Source organism: Stigmatopora argus, chromosome 20, assembly GCF_051989625.1.
Source record: "Stigmatopora argus isolate UIUO_Sarg chromosome 20, RoL_Sarg_1.0, whole genome shotgun sequence".
NCBI lineage: Eukaryota > Metazoa > Chordata > Actinopteri > Syngnathiformes > Syngnathidae > Stigmatopora > Stigmatopora argus.
The window spans coordinates 5,004,956-5,010,955 of NC_135406.1; the positions used below are offsets into that span (position 1 = coordinate 5,004,956).

A 6,000-nucleotide genomic window follows, 5' to 3' on the forward strand; every position below is an offset into this window, starting at 1 on the left:
GATGGCTTTTGCCCTTATTTTTATACACTTTTTACAGTAAGAAAAAAAACCTGAACCCTAAAAATAGAGTACACTAAAATCAAAAATATTTAAATGTTTTTGGAGAATTCAAATATATTTTTTTTCTAGGAAAAAAAGGACAAAAGTAAATATTCAGAATTTGGGCATAAATCATAAACTCGAACACAATTTACTTTTGCGGGCCGCACATTGCAATTCACCGGTCCAAATTTGGCCCCTGAGCCATATGTTCATTCACCTATGTCTGTGATGCTTTTAAAAAAAAAACGTGGTTCATTTTTTCGGGCCTTCTATCCGGCTTACCGCCGCAATTACGTAAACCCGGCGAATCGCCAGTTGTCAAATTGGAGTGATGGAATGTGGGTTTTCGGCAACGGCGCCCCTCGCGAGCACACAGCCGCGAGCGGAGCTAATTAAATGCTTCTAAGTGAGTCGCCACGGCTACCGCCGCCGCCGCGAAAGGTCATCCGACTCACGGGCGCAACGCCGACATTTCTCATGACTGTTTTCCTTTGGAGAAATTTAGCAGATTGCTAATTATCAGATTACAAGTTTGCCTTTCCAAAGGCCAGCGCGCCCTCCCCGAGTGGAGCGCTGGGGGTGACGTTTCCCCGCTTTGGGCCTTTTTTGTCCCTCCCTCCCTTCGCCCCGATTGGGGGAGGGCTGTGATTTGCTATCGGGGAGGGAAAAGGGAGATAAGCAGTAGAGAGAGGAGCTCTTTCGGTCTGAAATTGACCTCCATGTTTCGGTCAGATTAGAGGCGGTTCTGGGTAATTTTTCGCCTGGGGCCGACAAGCCCCGCCCCCCAACAAACACAAACATACAAACAAGAATATACTACTTATATTGAATTGAATGCTTTTATTGTCATGATACAAGTAGAATGGGATTTAAAGCTTCACCACTAAGTGCACAAATAACAACAACAAACAAACAAATAAATAATAACAATAAATAATAAATAAATAAGTAGTCAACTTGATAAGTAGTCGACAACATAAATTATTATTATTGTCATTATACAAGTACAATGAGATTTAAAGCTTCACCACTATGTGCACAAATAACAACAACAAACAAACAAATAAATAATCAATAAATAATAAATAAGTAGGCAACATAAGTAGTTGACATCATAAATTATTATTATTGCCATTATACAAGTAGAATGACATTTAAAGCTTCACCACAAAGTGCACAAATAACAACAACAAACAAATAAATAATCAATAAATAATAATAAATAAGTAGTCAACGTAAGTAGTTGACAACATAAATTATTATTGTTGTCATGATACAAGTAGAATGAGATTTAAAGCTTCACCACTATGTGCAAAAATAACAACAACAAACAAACAAACAGACAAATAAATAATCAATAAATAATAACAATAAACAATAAATAAATAAGTAGCCAACATGATAAGTAGTCAACAACATAAATTATTATTGTTGTCATTATACAAGTAGAATGAGATTTAAAGCTTCACCACTATGTGCAAAAATAACAACAACAAACAAACAAACAAACAGACAAATAAATAATCAATAAATAATAACAATAAACAATAAATAAATAAATAAGTAGCCAACATGATAAGTAGTCAACAACATAAATTATTATTGTTGTCATTATACAAGTAGAATGAGATTTAAAGCTTCACCACCACATGCACAAATAACAACAACAAACAAATAAATAATCAATAAATATTAATAAATAATAAATAAGTAGTCAACATAAGTAGTCGACAACATAAATTATTATTGTCATTATACTAGTAGAATGAGATTTAAAGCTTCACCACAAAGTGCAAAAATAACAACAACAAACAAACAGACAAATAAATAATCAATAAATAATAACAATAAACAATAAATAAATAAGTAAATAAATAAGTAGCCAACATGATAAGTAGTCAACAACATAAATAATCAATAAATAATAGCAATAAATACATAAGTAGTCAACATAAGTAAAGTACAACATAAATTATTATTTATATATGCCAACATATAAATACTAATAAATAGAATACACTGAATTAGTCATTATACAGGTAGAATGAGATTTAAAGCTTCACCACTACATGCACAAATAACAACAAACAAACAAATAAATAATCAATAAATAATGACAATAAATAATAAATAAATAAGTAGTCAACATAAGTAGTCAACAACATAAATTATTATTATTGTCATGATACAAGCAGAATGATATTTAAAGCTTCACCACCACATGCACAAATAACAACAACAAACAAACAATAAATAACAATAAATAAGTAGTCAACATAATTAGTTGACAACATAAATTATTATTCATGTCATTATACAAGTAGAATGAGATTTAAAGCTTCACCACAAAGGGCACAAATAACAAAAACAAACAAACAAATAAATAATCAATAAATAATAACAATAAATAATGAATAAATAAGTAGTCAACATATGTGGTCAACAACAATAAGTAGGGAAGTGCACAAAAAATAAATGGAACCTATTAAACGCAATAAATATGTTTTTAGCAAATATAAGTACACATTTTGACCCAAAAAGGAATACAAATATGCCAACATATAAATACAAATAAATAGAATACACTGAATATAAACCACAAATATTTTAAAACATTAATATACACATCACAATACAACCAGCACCTGTTAATGTAACATTTAGTTGTTGTTTTTTTAAAAAAAAGGCTTTCAAACTATGAAAAAAGTGCGACTTATAGTCCGGAAAATACGGTAGTTTGGATGTGATGTAACTGTTAGTTTTCTGACATATTTTGATGGCATTCTGAATTGAAGGGAGCAAAGAAATATGGGTGTAACAAATGACGCAAGACCCGCAAAGTAGCCATTTCTGACGGGTAGTGAAGATCCAATCAGTGAGAAGCAGAAACTGTTTGAGAAAAAATAGATCAATACTTAATTTTCTTGCCGGTAGATATGTTCGGCAGCTAATCGGGAGATGACATGTGGACTAGCAAGCAGCTGTCAGCAGTACTTTTTAATACTGAAGACGATCCGTCACTTTAAGAATCCTTGTCAAATCGGGGGATTTTTATAGGGGATTTTTTGGGGTGGGTTTGCCTTCTCAACCAATGAGGACAAGTGAAGAAGAACAAGAAGAGGTTACTCAAGGACAGTCCTAAATCTGTGTCCTAAATCAAAGTCCTCAATTGAGGTCCCAGATCGTGGTCCTTAGACCAAGGTCCTAAAGCAAGGTCCCAAATTTAGGTCCTAAATCGAGATCCAAATGGGACCCCAAATCAAGGCCCTAGTCAGGTCTTAAAATGGCCCCAAATCAAAGGTTATAAATCGGAACCTAAATCGGGGCCATAAATCAGGGACCATACACTGAGGGTCATAAATCAGGGGTCCCAAATCAGCAAGTTGGGGTCCTAGACCAGGGTCATAAATTGAGGATCCTAAAGCAGGTCACAAATCGGGGCAAAAATCAAGGGTGATAAATCGTGAGTCCAAACTGGGGTCCTAAATCACGGTCATCCATTGGGGTCCTAAATCACCGTCCTACATTGGGGTCCTAAATCATGGTCCTACATTGGGGTCCTAAACAAGGTCATAAATCGGGGGTCTTAACTCGGGGGGCCCTAAATCACAGTCATACATTGGGGTCCTAAACAAGGTCATAAATCGGGGGTCTTAACTCGGGGGGGCTAAATCACGGTCCTACATTGGGGTCCTAAACAAGGTCATAAACCGGGGGTCTTAACTCAAGGGGCTCCAAATCACAGTCCTACATTGGGGTCCTAAACAAGTTCATAAATCGGGGGTCTTAACTCGGGGGCCCTAAATCACGGTCCTACATTGGGGTCCTAAACAAGGTCATAAATCGGGGGTCTTAACTCGGGGGCCCCTAAATAACAGTCCTACATTGGGGTCCTAAACAAGGTCATAAATCAGGGGTCTTAACTCAGGGGGCCCTAAATCACAGTCCTACATTAGGGTCCTAAACAAGGTCATAAATCGGGGGTCTTAACTCGGGGGGCCCTGAATCACGGTTCTACATTGGGGTCCTAAATCACGGTCCTCCATTGGGGTCCTAAACAAGGTCATAAATCGGGGGTCTTAAATCGGGGGGCCCTAAATCACGGTCCTACATTGGGGTCCTAAACAAGGTCATAAATCGGGGGTCTTAACTCGGGGGGCCTTAATCACGGTCCTACATTGGGGTCCTAAACAAGGTCATAAATTGGGGGTCTTAACTCGGGGGCCCCTAAATCATGGTCCTACATTGGGGTCCTAAACAAGGTAAAAAATGAAGGGTCTTAACTCAGGGGACCCTAAATCGGGGTCCTAACTCTATGTCCTGAGTTGAGGTCCTGAATCGGAGTCCTTAATCGATTTCCTTCATCCAAGTCCTAAATCTGTGCTAAATCTATATCTGAAATATATGTTCTAAATGTACGTCATGAATCTATGTGCTAAATCTATGTCTGAAATATATGTTCTAAATATCTGTCATGAATCTATGCGCTAAATCTATGTCCTAAATCCTAAATATCTCAACTAAATATTTAGCAATATTTAAGATTGTGGCTAAATATTGTTTTCACACCATATTTTAAACACCGCACACCACTAAATATGACAAAACGACTTTTTAAACCAGGACTGCTTCACCAATGGCGCCCCCTACGGAGCTAACGGTGTGTGCTTATGAAATCTTATGCAAAGCTTATATTCAATCTCCTTGTCAATGTCACCTAGAAGCCCTTATCGTATTCGCCGAAGCTTATGGCCGCTAACGAGGGCGAGGAAATTGGTCGCCGACTTACGAGGAGATGTCAATATTATTTTTTTAATGTTCTATAGATGTCGAGTCGGGGGGGGAAGGTTGTCATCGCCATGACAATGCCAGAAACGCATCCAAGTACGCGGGGTTGCCTTTTAATGCATTTAAGCCCCCCCTTCATTCTGCGGACCACGAACAAAGTGACGTGATGGTTCTAATTGGCTGCCCTCTGCCACGAATCAGATCACACAACCGGCGCTGGAAGGGCTCCGGCCGTTACCCATAATCCCTCGCTTCGCAGATCAGGGGAAAGCAGTTGAGTCGACGGAGATGTTCCACCAACGTGAAGTCGACGCTATTTTCCCACCTGACTGGAACAATCTGACAGCACGCCTACCCAGAATTCCCCAGTGGAGGTCACGCTTGACGTGGTCGTCTTTACCGTCAATTAGCAGAGGAGCGCATCCATCTTTTTGATTTATTAATTGATGGATTTAGACCAAGCGGATGGAGCAACAAACTCAGTTATTAGAATACTTGCCAGTCATTTTTTGTGTTGAAATGTTGCCAGATATTTTAGAATGACTGAAACTGTCAATGATACATTAAAAGGTGTTCTTTTAAATATTTTGACTTAACATGTTTGTTCTTGGGTTTTGATCAAATAAAAAATTGACCTCCCTAAAATGCGACTCTTGTATACTGTTTTTTTTGCTCTTCATTATGCATTATTTGGCTGGTGCGACTTATAGTCCGAAAAATACGGCAGCTCAACTCAGGTATGTATTGAGTTTTGGGAGCATATTTTTGAAGCGAGATGATTTGTTCAATTAGTAATGTTACTGTGATGAGATTACCGTATTTGCATTGAAATAAGACTGAAAAAGTTTGGGTCGTCTTACATTCGGGGTCTAGATATTATACCCATTCACAATGCTAGATATCTTTAAAGCGAATGATGAACACTTTGATAGTTGATGTATGTATTGCAATTTTGGTTGATTTACATTTCAAAACCCAGATACCATTGATTTACAAATGTATTGCAATTTTCTTTTACATATTTAAATGTTTAAGATGTGATTGACAATTTTTGCATGATTTGAATGAGGCAAAATAATGTGCTTTTTCTCTTGAATATATTGTTATAATCATTTGTTTCAGATGGATTGACATTATTTTCTGTCTAAAAATTGAATTTGGTGCTCAAAA

The 6,000-nt window shown here is 37.1% G+C and overlaps 1 protein-coding gene across 3 annotated transcripts in view; it reads left to right on the forward strand.

Annotated features, from left to right (window-relative positions):
* The window catches only part of LOC144065300 (RAS guanyl-releasing protein 2-like), a 36,537-nt gene extending 31,062 nt beyond the window's left edge, over nt 1-5,475 (forward strand). For all 3 annotated transcript variants that reach the window (XM_077588025.1, XM_077588026.1, XM_077588027.1), the window contains exon 17: nt 5,032-5,475. The gene's annotated coding sequence lies outside the window, so the exon portion shown is untranslated. The remainder of the gene's footprint in view (nt 1-5,031) is intronic.
* Nucleotides 5,476-6,000: the final 525 nt, after the last annotated feature.